The 20462-nt window shown below is 44.7% G+C and overlaps 1 long non-coding RNA gene across 1 annotated transcript in view; it reads right to left on the bottom strand.

Annotated features, from left to right (window-relative positions):
• LOC141951109 (uncharacterized) overlaps nucleotides 1–6664 on the bottom strand; it is a 68901-nt gene extending 62237 nt beyond the window's left edge. Inside the window, exon 1 of the long non-coding RNA XR_012631274.1 lies at nucleotides 6579–6664. This is a non-coding gene — a long non-coding RNA (uncharacterized LOC141951109). The remainder of the gene's footprint in view (nucleotides 1–6578) is intronic.
• Nucleotides 6665–20462: the final 13798 nt, after the last annotated feature.

Raw genomic sequence — 20462 nt, 5'->3', positions numbered from 1 at the left:
GTTCACCTTGTTCCTATAGCTATCTCCATGTTTTTTCCTCCCTCATTTATTCTTGCCCAGGGATCCAAACCAGCTACTTCATCAAGCAGACACACCCCCCGCCCCCAGCCTAAAGAGCCACACACTACTTCCCATTTTATGCACCTATGCACTTTGCTCATAAGCCAAACTCTGACCCTTGTTAGAATATAAGAAAGAATGAATTGCATGGGCCAGTCTGGCATACAGTAAATGTGCAGGCAATGGATAATGGAGGAATCCTGATTTCACCTTTTTTCTTGTGTGACCCTGAGCAATTCAAGGCTGTTTTTGAAAAGTTACCCTTGCTTTGTCCTAACCCCAGTATGAAAGCAGTGTTTGCCAGGGACAGTAGATGGTAGATAGACATGCCAATCCATAAATCCCTTCAGTCTATTTGGGCTCTAAGTCTAACTCCCTGGGCACATCTCTGAGGAGCAGAGAAGCAGCTGAGGCAGAAAAGTTTCCTAAAAGAAATTACGGTTCTCCATCCACCTGTGGTGCAGGTAAAAAGGGAGAATGCTTCCAGGGAAGATGGCTGTAAGTAATGACAAAAGCACCCACTGCAGATTCCAACCTCTCAAATGTTAAGATCCAGACATTTTTCCTTGGGCAGGTTAAGTGTGACCCTAGAAAAATTAATTAACATTTCCTTGACCTGGGTTCTTAATGGTGTTTTCTGGTTCCCAGGCCAGCTTTTTGGATCTAAGGATCCTTCAATAAAATACCTATTTAATGGAGACAAACTAAGTATCTTCACCGTAATGCAAGAGCCAAGCCTAGTATTTTGCAACGCTTCCCTTTGCCACACTACTCATCACACAGTTTGCTGTTTCTCCCAGAGCCTGTTGGAATGCCTTAATATGCAGCAGAATAACCCTGGCGTTGAATTCATATATTTATTTTTTTCTTCTTCCTTTTTTTTTTTTTTTTTTAAACACAATGCTGACTATATTTTAAAGTGACTGACTGAAGGAGCTTCAAGTTTAGTCAGTTTTCTGACAGGTTGCAAAGTCAGCAGCACTGGTAAGAAAATCATTTTTATTTGTCCTTGGAGATGTGTTTTACCCAGCAAGGTTAAAGAGAAGGACAAAAATGAACAGAAAAACAGATGAAGAGCTACAGAAAACCAGGGACTGTTTTTCAACAGCTCAGATGTGGTAATGAGCCTGTACTCTTCTCCCAGCTACCAGTGACTTTTCCTTTTTTTTCCCCTTTATTTCTAATTTCTTCTGGAAGTTCTTGCTTCCTGGCACCCATTTCTCTGTGGCATTAAGTGGTTTCCAGCATAGTTAATAGATTGCATGTTCTATTTTATTTTCTTTGCCGTGGTCAGCTCCTTTTCATCTCATAAGATCCTGTGACAACTATACAAAACTCTTCATATAATAACTCACAACTGAAATGCAGCTGCCTCTGCGGTGGAACACTGAAATATGTACAACCGAAGTGCAGAGCGCAGGATGTAAAGGATACCAGATATGTCTGGAATGCCTGGGAATTTGTACTTTTTTCCCTCTGCTTTCATTGCCCCCATTTATTGGTAGGACTTCTTTTCTCCCAAACCCACACTTGCTTTCTCTCCACTACACTTCTCCCTCTTGAAGAGCAGTCAGACATCGGGTCAAACCTTTGAATGATAGGTTTGGTTTTTGCTTTTCTATGGGCAATATAATTTAATCAAAATTGGAACTTTTCTATGGGAACAAACTTATAATTTTTTTAAAATGAAATTTTGTTTCAGTCTCTGCTGAGGTCCCATTTGGACCCTGCTGAGTAGATATAGATGCAGAATGCTTGTTTGTTTCATGAGAACTCTGATGACTGATATCACATTAAGAAGTTAAAAGGGAAGGACGGGTTTTTTAAAAATAATAATTTCAGGTCAGTAAAAGCCAAAAGACTAGTACCTCACTTCTAAAATTATTTCTAAAATATCCCTTCGTCCTGTTTTGTATTGAAAATAAACTTGGAAGCACTGGAGGTTTTATCTGCAAGTAATGCTAAATTTTCAACAGCTTTAAGAATGCTGAAGCTGTTACCAACTATTAATTTTATGTATCTGTCTGGGTTTTGTTTGTCTGGATGCACTACAAAGTTGCCCAGGTTTAAGCAAATTGATTTTACTGTGCACTTGTGCAAAGCCTGCTGTGTGCCAAGTTTAGTGTGACCTGGCTTATAATAGCTAAAGCTAGTGCATTTGCCTTAGAAAAACTCATTTTTCTTTGTCTTGTTCTTTTCTTGCACAGCGGGAGCCACCTCCTGCAGCCCCCCGTAAGCTGCATCTTGAGAATCCAACTGAAGGGGTTCCCACAGGAGAGTCTGGCTGCTGCCAGCAGAGCCATTCAGTCCCTCACTCCTCCCATGTGGTCTATATATACTCTTCAGCTCCCAACTCAGGACTATGGGATCCTTTACGGCAGGAAGCAAACAATGCAGTGGTTGCATCCAGTTGGGAGCCCAGCCCCTAGACTGCAAATGTAATGCTGCTTTCATCCATCTCTGCACATTACTGTTTGCCCCAGGTCACAGCGTGCTTCTGGTAACACTACTCTTTCTTGGTGTTCATTTCACTAAGACTCTATTCTTCCAGCATCTGAAGCCAACACCCATCTTACCCCTCACCTTGAGGTACCTGGATTACAAAACTTGTCATAGAGGGCCAAAAATACGCCAAAGTTTACTATTTGGACCAAAATTGCTTCCCTTTACAACTCCTCTGGGCACTGCTTTTGTCGCAATTCTGCAGTTTCCTTCCTCCTACAGGTCATCACACCACATCTTCCTTCTTTCCCTCATGGGCTCTGTAGCAGTGATCGGTTTTGGTTGTTTTTTTTTTTTCCTCTGCAGTTGTTCTGTCTCAGTGATGAACACTATTGGAAACTGCTGCAGAGCAAGGTCTGAATCCATATGTTTCAGCTTGGTAGGTTGAGCCAGTTGTAAAAAAGCACGATCTCCCTGCAATTACAGTGCATCCATAGCTCCAATACTGTAGAGTGAAAAACATTCATCATACTGTCTTCTGCTGTTCCAGGTGCTAAGAAGAGAGGCCAATGTAGCTGGTATGTATCAGCCTAGGAGGTGATTGATGGTCCTGCCTACTTCCTTTGCTTTCTGCCTTCTCACCATTTTGCCCCTTACCTTAGTTTCTTGCTTAGTTACAGAGAGCACTGGGAGAGGAGAGATGTTGCGGGGCTCTCTCAGCAGCAGAGGGTAATTTTTCTGATAATTTGGCTCTGAAGCAAAGGCCTAATTCTCCCTCTCTGTCCTTGTCCATCCTCTCCTTCTTGTACACAATAATTAGATTTAAAAATCCAGACAGAATCCTGCACCCCTTCTCTCTGGATTCAGACTCAGCTGGTTCATTTATTTTTGGTTAGAGGTTTTGAATTTGATAAAAATCAAGAACAGTTCCAGAAGCCTGACCTGAAGCAAGCAGCACTTAAGGCTAGTAAAAACGTGACATAGCCTTCCCTTGATTTCAGAGGACGGTGGTGGCAGATGCTAGTTCTAAGACTTTTTGGTCAGCCTCCCTGCATAGCATGTGTGTGCACTGTCTAGTTGTTTGGTGTGCACCTACTCCCCAGTATGGGCACCGAGGATTCAGACGCAGGAACCTGGCCAGACTACATAACCACATCCCCTGGCTGTGGCCACACAGCGAGCACTTTATGAGCACTAAGGCAGGAATCGAGCTCCACACCTGGGCAGATGCTGCTTCTCTGTAACCCTACAGATCTGTGTGCCTTTACAGTAACAGGCCTGGCCTTTCAAATGCCATCTGGGACTGGCCAGACAGATCTGACCACAGGACACTTGGAGAGAGCAGCATCACCAGATGTCACTTATCAGCCTCCCAGGCATCTGTAAAACGTGCAGAACTAAGCTCTGGGTTTCTAGCCTTGTCACCAGAAGCTCTTGCTACCCCCATCGCCTGGCAGCAGCCTCCTACCAACTCCAGCTGGTCCCCTTGCCACAATAGCAGCCAAAGGCCAGCCAGGGAAGATTGCACAACCAGGCCTTGATCTGTATTTTCCACTGCTCAGCCAGCAAACCCCTCCTTTTTTCCAGCACAGCTGTTTTCCATCTCTGCTCAGGAAACATGCTCTGTTTTTGATTCCTGGGTCTTGCTTTATGAAGCAATCATGGGCAGGCTGTCTGGGTGGAATGGGTCACAAAGTGGCTGTGGGATAACTCTGGATTCTGAACGCCAACACAGAACAAAGGGGAGCTTTGCCAAGGCTCAGGTGAGCCTGGGGTCAGCACACAGACGGGCTACTGACGCAAGCACGAACGCAGGGTTTTCTTTCTCTGGGCTGTGGCATTTGAAATCCCCCCTCCCTTTTCCTCTTTTGCCCACTTGCCACAGCCTTTTCCTAGTTAGATCCACGTTTCAGTAACAATGGTGGGTGCATGGGTGATGGTGTCAGTTTTTTGCTACATCTTACTCACGCAAAACTCCTAGACCAAGGTGTCTCTTCTTAAGCCACCAGCCTTTTATGAGTAGGTTAATAAGCTGCCAGTTTGTCCCCTTCTAGGTTTGGCTGGCGGTATCATGACATGCAGCTGTGGCTTGGTAACTTGTAGCCCTGCCATTAAAGACACTTGGGCCACGGCGCAAGTGGAGGATGGTGGGGTGGCAGATGGTGGGAGGAAGCCCAGGATGAAGTGCAGACCCAGATGTGCTCCACTCAGGAACACCAGCAGCCAGAAACACCCTGGCATTGCACTTCTTGGCTCCCTCCCCAAAACACTGGAAATTAGCCAGCTCCCTGGTCATATCGACCTGGAAATTAGCTAGCTTCCTCAAGGGTTAAGGCATTAATGTTAACACCATCTATATTAGCTAAAAATAATATGCGTGCAAAAAGGTCTGAGTTACAGCTGTTACAGAAGTCATACACTGGCTTTTCTGAGTCCTTCACATGTGAAGTGTGGTCCTTTACAGCAAAGGCTTATAAAGTGTCTTTTAGGCTGGAATGGGTAGAAGGGGCAGTTACGATGAACAGCCTTGGAGCTCACAAAGATATGCTCTGGAGCAGGCTTTGAGATCAACCAAGGGCAGAACAAATGGTGAAGGAGGCTGGTCACTTTTCTCTTTTTTTCCCCCAGAGGGGCAGAGCTAAAAACCAGCTGGGCACTGTCATCAAACTGCCTGGCTGTGCATCTAGATAGAGGCAACAGACAGAAAAAGAGAAGGGAAGCAGAGTTCCGCCTCCTTTTCTTTTACAAATTTACAGTCAATCAGTTCCTGGCCACTCTAACTGGTTTAAGAGTGTCCACACAAAGGACTTACTGCCATAAGAGGAAGGATTCAAAAATCACTTAATTGAATCATTGCTGTCATCACACAAGCCACAGGCTGCAGCAGAAGCAGTTGACATGTGGGCAGCAACTAGGGAATCTTCCACTACAGCTACTTCTTTGCTTTTAGTGGGAGTCTTTGTTTCAGGGCTGGGGGGGCAGGTGGGAACTGGAGGAGGGGAAGGAAAGCAAGCAGGCTCAGATGTCTCTAGCAGTGCATTGCAGTCCTGCCCAACAGACAGATGTAGCCTGCTCTTCCAGTCTTAGGTCTCTCCTGAGCAGAGCGTGCCACTCACACCAGATTGTGCAATAGCAGTTTAGGATGTGTACAAACACTGACAGGAGGGAGAGATGTCAGTCCTTGGTGTAAACTCTGACCCAGCCTGGCTTCAAGCCACTGATCGCAGTGGTGAGGTGAATATATGCCAGGGCTTGTCACGCACTCACAATGCACTCTACCCTTCCCGACAAGGTCTGTCAGGCTCCTCCTGTGCTTTGCTTTCTAAGTGTAAGCACAACACATTCTATGAGTGCTTTGTCCTTTGAAGGCAGCAAAAGTGAGAGGGATCTCCATTATTTTAGAAAGCATTTAGCTTAATCTCATGAACTCCTTACAAGATGGGTATCTCCCAAACCTCCTGACCACTGTGAATACTTTCTACAGAGGCATATTAACTTCCCTTGATTTGGTTGGAGTGCCTGCGTACTCTCATTACACTTTTGCCCTATAGAGTACTGTTCCGCAAACTATCATACTACAGAAGACCTCTGACCACAAAGTCCAGACCAGTTCCTGGTCCATAGCAAAACTGTAATACAAGTAAAACAACAATTTTCAGACGGATCACCCTTTCTGTCAGCGTCAGGTAGCCCAACAGTGGCTCATGCATGGTCTGTGGGGCACATCCTCCCAGCGGCATGGCCCTTTCACACCCTAGGAACCAGTGAAGCAACATTCTTGAGCAACAAAGGGAAGCATGACACAGTGGCACATAAAATGAACTTGTTAAACTTCTTCCACTACCATGTTCTTTCTGCTGGGCTCTGATTTAACCTTATCTCCAATGCCAGTACCTTGCCTTTACGTTCATCCACATTTTGTTAAGTCATTTTTACAGTTTCATTTTCTTTTGCACAAGGCACAGTTAAAGCTTAAGGAAAAGAAAGACTTGCTTTGTTTTGATGCCAATGGTAATTTTTAAAATTTTCTTTTTTTGCCTTTTCAGTTTTTTCAGTCTAAACAAGAGATGACATACCTTTTGAAAAGCAGCTTTCCTGGGGTTGTTTGTGCCTGAAAACATATACACCTGGAAATTCTAGTGCTTGAGAGGAGCTGTAGAAGATCAGTCCGTAAATGTTTTTGCTGCACTTGGTAAGCTAGAAGATGGGCTGGATTCCATGCTCAGTGACTTCAGTCTTCCCTAGAAATGACAATACATGAAAGCATCAGCACTGAAACGTAAGAGCAGACTAAATGATGAGGCTTCTTTCCCTTTAACAGGATCTTTTGAACAGCCTTCCTCAACATCTCAGTAGAGTTGACTCTACCAAGATATTCAGAAAGGTGATGCTTTGACAACCTGATCTCAAATTATGCAGTATACCAGTATATATATAAGAGATCTCTCAATACTGCAAAAACAACAGTGCCAGAAGCACAAAGCAAAGCTTCTCCAAGCCTTCTTAACACAGTCCTAAAAGTTTCTGTATTGGCTGGCTGTACCTGCCTCATTAAGCCTGGAGAAAGGACAGAATTAAAGTGCATTTCTTTTACATGAAGCAAAGCCTGGCACTGTCTGCTGCTAGAGAGCACTAAGTTCTTCAACAGCCTTGAGGTGCTTGAAGGGAGGATCTGTGAACACATGAAAAAATACATGCGAGCAAACTATGAAGCCTGTTACAAAAGCCAGAGAGGTTTAAGCTGTGCTGCCCTTCATAGGAGGCCTGTTCTGAGAAGAATTAGGTTAACATCCCATCTAAACCAACTGCCCATGTCACTTAAGCTGATGAAACTGAACATGTATGCACCATGCAGTGGGAGGGAAAATTTCAGAAAGGGTCCTTTACATCTACAAGCCTTTGATCATTCATTTAGCCTTTTGTTCTTTGGTACCCACTACAGTCAAAGCACCCCATCAGGCAGCCAAGGGGATGGCTGTTATAGAAGTGTGCATAGCAATAAGGAGAGTTAGCAAAGCTATGTCAGGTTGCTCTAGGCCTTATCCAATTGAGTTCTGAAAATCTCCAAAGATGGAGCTGTCATACACTTCCTGGGCTACCTGTTCCAGTACTTAACCCACTCTCACTGTGAAGTATTTTTCTATATACCCAATTGGATAGGTAATTCAGTAGGGCTGAGGGGTTTGTCTAAAATGCCAACATTATACTTTCTTCTGAGGCTCCAGGCCATCAGGAAGATCACACAGTGACAGCATTACAAAAGGAGCCTGCCATATAATTATGTATGGGCACACAGGCTGCAGGGGCCCAGGGGTCTGGAGATGACAAAAGACATGGTAACTGCCTGGGCCTTGTCTTTGTTTCTCAAGGCCTGTGCCAACTGTGCTGCCATCCATGTGTGCTGTGCATATCAGGTAATGGTCTGGAAAAGCCTTCCCTCTAGAGGCACGTTCCATGTTCGTGGTCTTTGCTGCTATGCCAGCTCCTCCTTCCTCTTCTTTATCTTTGTGAGCCTGGGACCGTGGAGGAGTCAGCCCATGCAAGGGCCGCAAGGAGTGGTCATCCTCTTTTTCAACTCTTCAGCTTGTTAAGGAGTGGCACTGTGCAATGCTGAAGGCAGGAGCAGGGCACAGATCTTGAGCAGCAGATGTGGTATGGCACAGAGCAGGAGAGGGCCTGAGGAGATCCGTAATGCTGAAAGTAACAGATGCCCCTCTTCATCTCTTAGGCCAGCTAAGCCTCAGTGACTTTATGTGCTTTTACAATTTAAGGTACACAGAAATCCATATTTAGAAAGTGGCAATAGGAAGAATTCAGTTAATGCCACTGTATCTGCATCCACCCTGCTTTAAAGAGTACATAGGGCCTTGCTTTCCTCCGACAAATGGGTGAAGGGAGAGGCCAGGGACTGGACATGTATTCAGTTTGTTCTCCTGGCTTTGAAAGACTTAGTTATAGTAGGGCTAAGAGCCAAATGCAACTCTGTCTTGAGCTGTTCCTTCTCCTCCTCCACTAAAGAATGATCTTTAAGCTCTGGACCCTCACCTCCACCCAAAATGACTGCCCTGATTTATTTTACGCTTTTTTGTTGCTTCCTTTTACATTGCTCCTAAGCTAAGCTTTTGTTTGCCAAGTTTTCAGCCTGCAGCAAATTTTTACAGTCGAATTATAACCCCCTCTCTTTCCCCTTGAAAAAGAGGTGTTTTTCTGGATATGCTGCTGTCCCACCCATTGCTCACCTTGCTGCTGGGAGGCAGGGGAGATGGCAAACTTTCAAAATATCAGCATCTCAAAGTTCAGTGTCGCAGGCATGGGCACACATCTGGTTAAACCATTTCCCTCATATCTTGGCTCAAAATCCTTGGCTGAGACATCTCATGTCGGTAGACGTGTCCAGGGAGCTGAGAGGGAGGGAATAAAGGAGACAAAGTGGTTAGGTTTCTGAGAAAGGGAATGGTTGTGGGCTGGAATATAAAGAAATGCCAGGACTGCAGAGTCTGCTCTCTCAGCACGTTAACAGGGCTTTGACTCTTCAGGGCAGCATGACACTAGCCCACGTTTGAGAAGCCCCCTCTAAAGCACAGGCTGCAAAAAGCAGAAGACAGCAGAGGCCAGTGCCCTCCACTAAAGGGACAAATGGGAGACAGTCTGAAAAGGTACTATGACCTGGAGCCTCAGAGGAGCTTGGACACTTCTTTTCCTCAGGGATTTTGGTTTCCCCACTTAGAACCCAGTGAAAGCCTTAAAATCCCTGCTCAGCTGCCAGTGAATTCCCAGCACCAATTTTGAAGCCAGGAAGGTTCTGGAGAAGACATTTCATAGCAAGCAACTTCATCTCCCCAACTGCCTGCTTTACCAGTGGGATCCAGTCCCTTGTGCTTACTCAGAGCATGCCTAAATGTTATCTGCGGTCTGGGATGGGGTGTGGGAAGGCGCAAGCAGGAGGGGAATAAGACATATTTCATGGGGAATTCCCTGTGAATGTGTCAGATCAGGATTGAAAGTCCTTCACAGGATTAGAGATGCTTCTTGTACAGGAATTGATGCCCAAATTACTCTGCATTACAATCTTTTATTATTTTTATCAATTTACTTCCCCTCCTCCCACAAGATCAGTTAACAAGCAGTGGTTGCCTCTCTCACTCCGGGCAGATTGCCTGCCTTTCCACCACACTCCCTCTCCTCAGGAATTGCTCCGTATTAGGAGCCACCATAGTGTATAATGACATTTTTACTGAGGCTGACATTATCAGCAAGTTTCATGATTGCTAGCCTTTAAACTACTCAGTGCACAGGTCTTCTAGAAAGACTATTGACTGGGAAGGAGAACAACCAGCATTCAGCACAACAAAAAGGCCAATTCTGGTATTGAGCTTCTCTGCAAAGAGGGAAGCTGGACCAACTCTGAACTTGACGACATCATGAGATGTGAAAAGTCACACAAGATGGTGCATGTCATGTTCTGAGAAGGTCTAAAGGTAAGAAAACCACAGGGTAGAATAGATCTCTGTTACTTTCCCCTGTGAGTTAGAATCTAAGTGAGGGAAAGAGGAGCCTCTTTCTACAGGCAAGCTCTCAGCTGCATTTTAGCTCTCATTGTCCAGGGAGTCACAGAAACTGAGGACAGAAAGGGACCTTCTGGTCCATCCATCTGCTTGCTCCAAGGCAGGTCAGCTCAGTCTGCCATCCTTCACTGAAATTTTTCATTGTGTTTTAAACATTTCCTTCACAGACATCACAGCCACCTTTGCACTTTATTTCAAGGCTTCATTTGCTTTACAGCTATAAAGATTTTTTCCTAATGTCTTGCTGTAGTTAAAAACCTTGGCATTTTGTCCTATATACCCTGGATATGGAGAACAAATTATACCCATTCTTCTTGTATTGTCCCTCCAGCCCTTTACTACTTCATGATGTTATCACATTTCTCCTTCATTCTTGTTTAAGAGCCTCAGGCTCTCTCAGTTCTCCTCTTCTAGACCTCCTAGATCCTCTTCTCATACCTTACAGCAAATGCCAAGCTTGCTATCTTAGCAGAGAATGGCATAGCCCCACACTTTGGGGGCAGGGACTGAAGTGTAGCTACATGCCAGATTGTCTCAAATAACTGAGTCAGCTTAAAAATGTCTTCTTTCCACTGGCTTTGCTGCGGTGCTACAGTTCACCCCTTTCCTCAGTTGTGATTATCAATTAGTCTGCAGGTTATGTTCCTGCACAACCTGGAAAATAACAACTTTTAAAAAAAATATGTAGAGCTGTTTTTAACTGGGATATTTTCAGGGATCTATGAGAACTTCTGAGGCTCGTCTCACCTCCCAAGCCATCTTATTGCAACTACCCTCTAACAGGTATTTTGCAAGTGTAGTTACAGAATCACAGAATCGCTGGGGTTGGAGGCACCTCTGGAGATCATCTAGTCCAATACCCTTTCTCAAGAATCAACTCTCAAGAATACCCTTTCTCAAGAATCAACTACAGCAGATTGCCTAGGACACATCCAGTTGTGTTTTGAATTATCTCTGAGGATGGAGACTCCACACCCTCTCTGGGCAACCTGTTCCTATGTTCAAACACCCTTACAGTAGAAATCACTAAGAGTTTGGCTCCATCCTCTATTCCCTCCCTTCAAGTATTCACACACATCAGCTAATCATATCCAGCTCCAAAAACCTGCTCTTTTCTCTTCTCTACACATCTTCTTCCCGTTAATACTTTCTCTGGTCAGTAAAGCAGATTCCAGTTTTAGGGAGCTGCCAGGGTGACACACACAACTAAAACCGCTCAGGTGTGCCCAAATGTTTGTTTGCTCTTATTCTGATCATATCTGCATTGGCAAGCCTTGCTGTACTTCACAGTGACGAAGAAACAAGGATTTAGGCCAGGTATCAAGGCCAGCATCAGAAGACAGGGTTGAAGAACTGCTCTACTCATCTTCTGTATCAATCATGTCTAGAAGCCTGTGGGGTGATAAATACTTAAAAGCCCATGTGTAAGGAATTTTGTGAGGCCTGCCTGAATCTGCAGGCAGCCTGAGAAGCATGAATAGCTGTCACTTATCTCAACATAAGATAACTAAGAACCACAGTTCTGTAAAGAGTAGGAAAGGATAAGAGCAGCTGCCCAGTATCCTTCTGAAAATACTAGATTTCTTACCCAGTCTCCAAACTACTATCCTGGCTTTTACAGGGAAGGGGCACGGTAGGGTGAAGGTAGAGAAAGAAACTCTGCTCCTCCCTCTGCTCTCAGTGGTGTGCCAAGATCCCAAATTGCACTAATTTGAACTTGCCAGACTTTTCAAGGAAACAATTACATGGGTCTCTGCCCTTGGGACTTTGCATCATTGCAAGTCTCCAACCCTTCGAAAATGCTTGACTTATAGCTGCTCATATCAACATGATATGAATGAGTTACAGGCAAAGAAGAAAGGCTGGGACATGCATACCCTTGCAAGGGTTGTCAGAGAGCAGAAGATGATCACAAACCTCTCCCTCTCCACCGGGTGAAAAACTTTACAAAACACTTGTGACCTTTCCCTTGTCCTTTGTCCCCCTCGTCTAAAGCCTGATTTTTTTCCCTGGAATATTTGTCTTTCCTACATTTCCCCTCAACTAATGATCTAATCAAGAGGAATTCTTCTGGTATTAATCAGATGAGCAGGGGAGCACTTTGTGATTAATATTATCAATGGGGATGTCAGGAAGGCTTTTGACAGGATTACCCTTGGAATTTGCCGTTTATTAACTAGGCCATTAGCTAAAATGGCACGGCTGGGGTGGGGCTGGTTTTGCTTTGCACATGGGAGATGGCTTGTTTGAGGGTGGGGAAGCTGAGGGTGGTGGAGTTCTGTCTCCATCTGATTCAGAGATCTCAAACAGCTGCCCTGGCAGCCCTGAGATATCTTTCCCCATCTGTGTGTCTTTGTTTGCTTTCATCATCTCTTCCCATTATTGGGAAACCATCACAAATCAAGCTGCAGACGGAGCTAGGAGAGCTTGCACCACCAAGCGTAGGCTTGTGGTCCTGACCTGGGGAGGCCGGAAATGAAACCCACTGTTACAGGCTGTTCTGCCATGGGACGCCAGAGATAAGCGCTCCAAGCCAATAGCCCAGGGCACCAGGAACCAGAAACCGGGTTTAGAAATAGAGGCATATTAGACTTGCAGAAGCAGCTGGGATACAAAGTAGGCACATGCAAAAAGTTTAGGCAAGCAAGGGAATTGAAACAAAACAAAAAATTTATTTTCTCTTCTTGAAATTTAGCACTGCTGTTTGCCCAACAGATAGATAAACATGGTCAGGTAATGGAAGAATACAATCAAACATGAAAGAGGAAACAAATGTGAAAATATACCAGCAACACCCTTCCCCTCCAAGCGGGCTTCTATCCCAAATTCCAGAGGCACTAGGCATTATTTGCTGTGCTCCAGAGATCTTTACATGGGCTATTGCTGGAGGGAACCTTTGCAAACTTCAGTCTCAAAGATTACCGCACCAGAGAAGAGACAGAGGCACCCAGCACCAAAAGTGGCTGGGCCATAAAGCAAAGGGCCAAAGAGTGAAAGAAACTCCCGTAACACATCGCAGGACATGTCTTCATTCATTCCTTATTCAGGAAATGAAACAAGACTTCTATTCAGTGCTATTTTTCTTGGTAGCACACCTCAGGAAAGGATGGCAGGGGTTCCCTCTGCACTGCTAGTTCTGCAGGATGAATCCCACCTGATGGCACTTGTTTCCTCACAGAAAACGGGTCTCTAATCCTCGGGGGCAGGTGGAGCACAGAGCTCCAGAGCAGAGATTCTGGGGAGAAGACAGCAAGTGCTCCTCAGGACAGCTGTAAGTCGGTGTCTGGGGAGTCTAAGGTGAATGTAGCCCTGACAGTGGCCAGACTTGAAAGCTGCCTCAAAACAGCATCTCCTTCTACCACTGGCAGAGACAAAACCCTTGGCTGGATGGAACCAGCCCACTGGTGTGACCCAGCAGGGCAATTTTTACATTCTTACAAGCCCCAGAATCACAAAGGCATTGAGAGCTTTTAGCACCTCTCAAATTTTGTACACTGCAATACCCATCACTGCATTCAGACACCCCACAGGATTTATTTGTCATGAGTAAGTCAATGAAGTAACTGGACTGAGCATGGACCAGAACTGGGCCCTCGCAGAGCATTTAGACAGTGGAAAGAAACTTTGCTTTTCTCGTACAGAGTACTGAATACAGAAAGGCAAAAACCAGCGCTCATTTCTAAATCCTGTCCTGCCTGGTCAGCTAAAGAAAGAATTAGTACTAGAATCCAAAATGCTGCAGGAACAAAAGCACGTCCAACCCATACAGTCTCCTCTGCTTCGATACACACAGAGAACATATTTATGTAATTCCATCCACTCTCACTTGAAATGTGGCACTTATGCAGAGAAAGGCCTGCAAAAGGAAGTCCTTGAAATCTCAGTAAAATTTGTAAAATGGATTTCCTATATCATAAACCAAGATCTTGCATCAGGCGTTTACCGTTTATTCAGCATGAATAGAATTAACCGAAAATTCAACAGCTACTCCATAACTTCTCACATTGCCTATGGAAAAACCTATCAACTCATGTCTCAAAGTCCAGGTGTGAAATTCCTAATTCTCAATTTGTTCCAGCAATTGCTCTGATGAGGGAACATCCCAGAAAAAGTATTTCTTCACCAGGTACTTTGCAGAAGTCTGGCTCCAAACCCAAATTCCCTATACCAGTGTCATCTTCTTCACCTTAAGCAGATCACTTAGGCTTCATTTAGAAAGAAGGTTATGGGTTCTCCTCGTGGCAGCTTGCTCCAGAGAAGTCCACCCAAAAGATAAATGAAAAGCCAAAAAAATGTCAACATAAAATAGAGACTGAACCTAGCAAAACTGCTGCTGATATTCGGGAGCAGAAACCACATGCCTCTTGCCTGAACAATTTCCAAACCATAAATGATGTTTAATGTGGAAAAAGTCATAAATGTACAAAAGTTACTTCTAAAACCAAAAACACAGAGTTTCTTACTTACGGCTTTGATGAATGAAGTGTTTTGTATTCTGGCGTCACGCTTGGCACTCTAAAGAGCCTTTCTGCTAGATGGAAATTAATGGCACTGCATGTCAGCATGTCCACTGGCTTTGCAGCAGACTGGAGAGTGCCCTTCAAGATCCTAACACAGGCTATTTCTGTTGACTGCTCGGCAAGATGGAATATGTTCTCCTTCCACCAGTGCTAGATTGCAAGAAAGGGTTAAACGATACTAAAAGGACTTTAAATGTTGCTGTGCATTACGTTCTTTTGTGCTCTCAGTTCCTACCTGTCTTTCAGCTACTGTCCAATTCAGCAAGAGACAATGTGCGAATAAATCACACACAAACCAGAAGCCGCTCACATAAAGCAAAGCAGATTAAGGTATTTCAAAAGGACACAGGAGTTAAGGAAATGATGCTCTAGTCTCTTCTCTGTTACTGTTGATTTGCAGACATTTCCAAGTGTGTTCCAAAACTATATTTAAAATTAAGCTTTTAAAATAAACAGTTTGCACTGGGCGCCAAGATTGCTTTAATGCCAAAATAGAAAACTGTCTGTCTGGCACATGCATCACTTTCCAAGCAGGAAATCCAACAAAGCGTTTAATACAACAGACATCATTTGATAGTCTCAACTAAGACACCCACTTGGCACTGGCAGTAACCAGTCTTCCATCAACTGCCTCCAAAAATGATGCTTGCCTAACTCGTTATCATGCAAAACATTAATGGGAGTATCTTCCTCTTTTGAAGTCCGTTGGAACTGGAAACGTGGGCTGAAAATGCCTGGTACACAACCGTGCAGAACACCCGAGAACCACCCTTCCGAGATGGAAGCAGACAGAACAACATTGGAAAGCAGAGCTTCCCAGCCTTTTCTGTACGGTGAGTCACAGCATGTACACACAGTGCTGGGGAATCCCTATGGGAGCTACAGCCATGGGGAACACAGGGAAGCAAAGCGAATAACTGTTTTATGGAAGAGGCGCTTGCTGGAAGAGGTCAGCAAGCCAGTAGCTGCCCTGTCAGCTCTCTGAAGGCAACTAGTGGCTAGTCAGCAGACCACAGTTTTGAGTGTTGCTATCTGAGCCGTTTTCTTTTTTCCCTACCACTAGTTACTTTTCACATTGTGTAATCCCAAACTTTTGTACAAGGAACTTTCTCTCTTCCTGCATCAGAGAGAGGCATGGGGTCTTCACCTGGTATGAAAGAGAGCTATATTAACTCCTTCACTTGCAAAAAGCAGGGATGGGTAGTGTAAGAGCTGCTACAAACATGCACATATTTTTGCTTATAAACATATGTATGACACCAGGTCCTGAGGACAAACAGTCTTACTATCAACACTTGAAGATTCATAGTTTTCCTAGGCAAAAATGGTCTGTTGAAAGACATTCATAGCTGAGAATATTACATCACCATATGATTTGTTTAAGCATACTCAGTGATCTTCTAAAGGCTTGTCCCTACTCAGAGAAAAGACATGCTACCTACCAATGGATCTTTTTGAGCAGGTCCTGATAGTTGTTTTCATCATTTCTAATCACCAGTGACTCTGTTTTCCTTTTTCCACCTGCACCTCACTCAGTGAATTAAACAGACTGTCAGTGGCTCAAGGCCAAGTCTGGCTCTCTCACTCTGACAGCACGCTTCAATTTTGCTGTTCGAGCACTTCTTCCGGGACAGGTGCCCAGTAAGTGCTTTAGAAACCAGTGTTTACTATTCACAAGAGGAAGAACTTCAGGAAAAATACCATCATAACATCCATGATGGGTTTTTTTATCACTCTTGTTACAGAAATGCACTTTTGGCATGCCAGCCTTCTGAAATGTGCCTCTTTTGGGGTCCAACCCACTCTAGGTTGCAGTTTTCTGTGCACCTGGAGTGAATGTTGCCTCAGGTCTGGTAGCACTCAGATCCATGACAGTGTTCTCCCTGGGACACTGGGAAGCAGTGATTAACAGGCTCCTTAAAGCCAAGTAGTTAGAACTAAAGTATGTCAGAGGAAATACGTTCCTTAACTTACCCACTGTAGCATACTTGGTCTTTCCTTAAGGCTGGAACTGGAAAGACCCAAATCCTTTGTGTCTCAGCAGACACCTAATTCCTGAACAGACAACAGAGCTGAGTGTCACCCCTAACAGTTCACGAAGTTCTCACTCTCTCTTTTTCACTGTTAGTATATTTTGCTATTTGACTACTAACAAGTTTTCTCCACAACATAAGCAACTTCTACATCATATTAGTGGCTGGTGCAGCTAGGTCAGAGTCTGTATACACAGCGAAGTGTCATATACCAGACGCAGAAGGAATTACCTTGAGTTCCACATGAATGATGAATTCATCAGGGGTAGTTTTGTTTTACTCTTGTTCATTATCAAATGCTGCTCCCACTTCTTATCCATTTGCAATGTGCCTATGTCTTTAGAGCTTCTGTACAGTCCCCAGCAATCCAGGTGTTGCTCCCGTGCTCCAACCCGGCACTTGCTTGTAATTACCTTTCCTGGTTTTCCTATCCTTTACCCAAAAGGTTGAAGCACTTTTTCCTCTTTGCTATTTCTCAGCTCTCACATGTGTTTTCCTCACACCTATTCAAAATTCACCACCATAACAATCCAACATGCTACCACCGTCCATGTCACAGCAACAATCTCTGAGCAGTCATTCCTGAAGCTGCTATGGAAACACAAGCATTGCTGAAAAAGAGTTTTCTGGGCCACTCATGGCTCCTCACCTGCAGCCTGGGGGCACACCACCTGAAGCTGCTATCCCAACACCCTGTTTTCTATCTCATTAAGGGCAGAAGGTGAACTGCAATCCTTTATTCCTCAGCATGGAGCACAGGCATATCCTGAATAAATTCATTTTTTAAAAAATATGCTCATTTTTTGGAGACTACTTCCAAACTTGACTTAAAAAATAGGAATGAAGAATACAGTGGTACATTATTCAAATGAGTGATGATCCTCACCATTGTAATGCTGCACCCTCTTTCTCACATAAATTTACTGAGCTTCAGTTTTTAACCACTGCATACTAATACATTTTTTTTTTGCCCTAGATGGACAACTCTGTTATCAAAGCTGCACTCTCTAAACAAGTAGCAAGAGATTACAATAAGGCCTCCTTTCTTTCAGTAAATTAAACATATTGTTAAATGAGGTGCTAAAATTGATTCCGAGTTATCAAATGCAGAAGTCTGCAGCTCAAAACACATAGACCAAGGGACAAGTGTTGATACAGTTTTGAGTCAATAGAAAAATTGGGATTATTTCCACCAGCGTTGGTGAGAGCCCAGCCAGGTTATAATGCAATAGAGACACTCCTGAACCCCAAATTCCTCTAAAGAAGGAACCAGTCCTTAGACCAGACTTGAAGCTTTCTAATGAAGAGACACAAAAGTTTGTCCTGTTGCCACACAGACTTTGTTTGGTGACTAAGTATGCCTGAGTATCTTGTTAACATGCCCTACGATCTTGAAAGCTGACCCTTTGCAATAAGAAGTGTGACAAAGAAACAAGCTCTTGAATGGGGAAAAAAAGGGCTGTATGCCCCAAGCACTGTAACCCGAATAAAGGTGCTTTCTAAAGGAACAAAGATGCTTGTACACAGGTGCCTGCTACAATTGCTGCTCCTTGAGTCAGTGGGTAAAGTGCAAGACAGCAACACTGCTGGGAATTGGGCAGCACGGGAATTTGAAGCAAAGAGGCCGGTCTGCTTAGCCTCTCGATGTCACAACATTTCCTGAAAATTTCTGAGTTCCAGGAGAGCTGCCCGACTTCCTCTGAGCCACTGTCTCCGAGCTGCATTCGCAACACTGGCGGCCTGTGTATTTCAGGAATGCGAAAAACTGGCACAGTGAGGTCTATGATTCAGCCAAGATGATGTGTTGGGACATGACTGAAGTTAATTAAAAGGAGCTTAAGACAGACAGACAAAAAAAAAGTTTGCAAGACTTCTTAAAGAGCCAATTAATTATTATTTGTGGCTGCACACGCCAGCTGGGCCACAACATGGAATCTCCTCAGCCCTTACCACTCACCTCAGAGCCTTTATACAACGCCAAAGAAAACCCATATGCAGGTCAGCCTTCGGCAGCTCTGGGCCAAACCCCCTGCACTGGAGCTCGGTAGAGCTTTACTGAAATCAGCAGAACGGCATCGTTTACACCCACAGATTTATGCTAGGTCTTAATGGTGGACACAGAAGCAAGAAATGAACAATTTCTTGTCTGACATGTAAAAAAAGCATGGGCTACTGTGGAGCAGGATGACCCCAGTGACAATCGTCTTTGTGTGCACGGACTGGAGCAGGAAGGACTGACTCTGCCTGGAGTCAGGGTGGGGGAAGAAAGAATAAATGTGAACAATTTCATCCTCTCTACTGCACGATAGTGATCATTTTCAGAGCTACACGAGGCACCCACACTAAAAGAAGCATAGTTTCCCAGAACACACTTCCAGACTAGTTTCCTATGAGGAATTCATTGCCTCCTTAGCAATTCCCTAAGACTCTAAATTCCTCTAAATACTCAAAGACTAAATTCTGAGTCCTGAGTCTAGGGCCCCAAACGCTTCATTACCTCCGTAAGGACAGCAAAGCAATGCTCACATGAATGAGCAACCTCCTCGCTTCCAATTCTTCTACATGTTCAGCTAGCACTGTCCCAGAGGGACAGCTGAGCAAAGACAGGAGTGGGTCTTGTGTAGACCAGCCTGGCTGGAACTCCGAGTCACGTGCACTCACAGAGACAGAGCAGTCAGAGCCACCCACGGCCTGAGCAGGCTGCCCAACCCACGCTTACCAAAATTTGCACTTTTCCTGCTCAAGAGGAATAGACCTGTCAGTAACCGACACGTATGTTTAACAGGAGGCCGCAAATTTTAACAAAGGGACTTTTTACTTTGACTCCCTGTCAATTCAGTGGCTTATGGCGATTACAGCTTACAAGGCTCCTGTGTGCGTGTGACTGGCACGGCTGCTCCCGGGCCGGGGCGAGGAGCCTCCTACCGCTGCAGGCCCCACACCTGCTCGCACAGCCCTACCTGCACGTATACCTTGGCAGCCCCTGTGGCATTTGCTGGGGTGGGGGTGGGAAGACCATGGTGTCATTTACACACAGGTTGAGCAAACCAGGTGCAATGGGTTTGGGTTTGGCTGAAGAATCCTCCACCCTTCTCAAGCTATTTAACCCCTGCAGTGCCAAACCTTTATGCATGCCCAGGGCAATGAGAGCATTAGTCTACAGAGAAGAAATCATCATTCCCAGATTCCCAAAGGCACCACAGGAGGGACAGGTCATATTAAAGACCCATTACCTAAAGACTGATAGCCAGCACTCTAACTACTGTACTCTGAAAATTATTTAACCAAAGCAATGAAAACACATGGTAAATATCATAAAACCAATTGTCATCTGAAAATTATTTCATTGCCCTTCTGTTACCTGGCCTTGGACAAGATAAAATGATGCTTGAAAACCTTCTGAAGAGCACAGCATAGGGACCAGTGTGTGCAAGTGCAACGGGCAAGATGACAGCAACCTACCCACTCCTCTCCGGAGGCTGCAGTAGCTCTTCTGGTGCTGCCCTGGTGAGTGTGGATGGCCAGCATGGGAAGTCTTAGGAAGGGTTCCCTGCTTCAGCCTTGAGACCCAGTGTTTGGTGCCACCATGCAGGTTATGTTCCAAAAGTGACCTGAAGGGGTGTATCTTCTACACAGCTTTGAAAATAAAGCACCTACTGCACACAGCAACATATACACTAGAGCATAAGCAGATAAACTGTGGCACTTCCAAGCAGCACACACCCCAAAAGCAGTTCATGTGTAGCTCAGATAAGTTACAGCAAGAGGGCTGTAGTGGTACAAGGCCCACTGGGCACCCCAAGCTTCCAGCAATACCACTGTATATCCTTTGACATGTTCAG

This window comes from Strix uralensis, chromosome 17 (genome assembly GCF_047716275.1).
Source record: "Strix uralensis isolate ZFMK-TIS-50842 chromosome 17, bStrUra1, whole genome shotgun sequence".
Classification (NCBI taxonomy): Eukaryota; Metazoa; Chordata; class Aves; order Strigiformes; family Strigidae; genus Strix; species Strix uralensis.
Note: the sequence above shows the minus strand (reverse complement) of the source record. Positions and strands in the feature narration are given on the sequence as shown.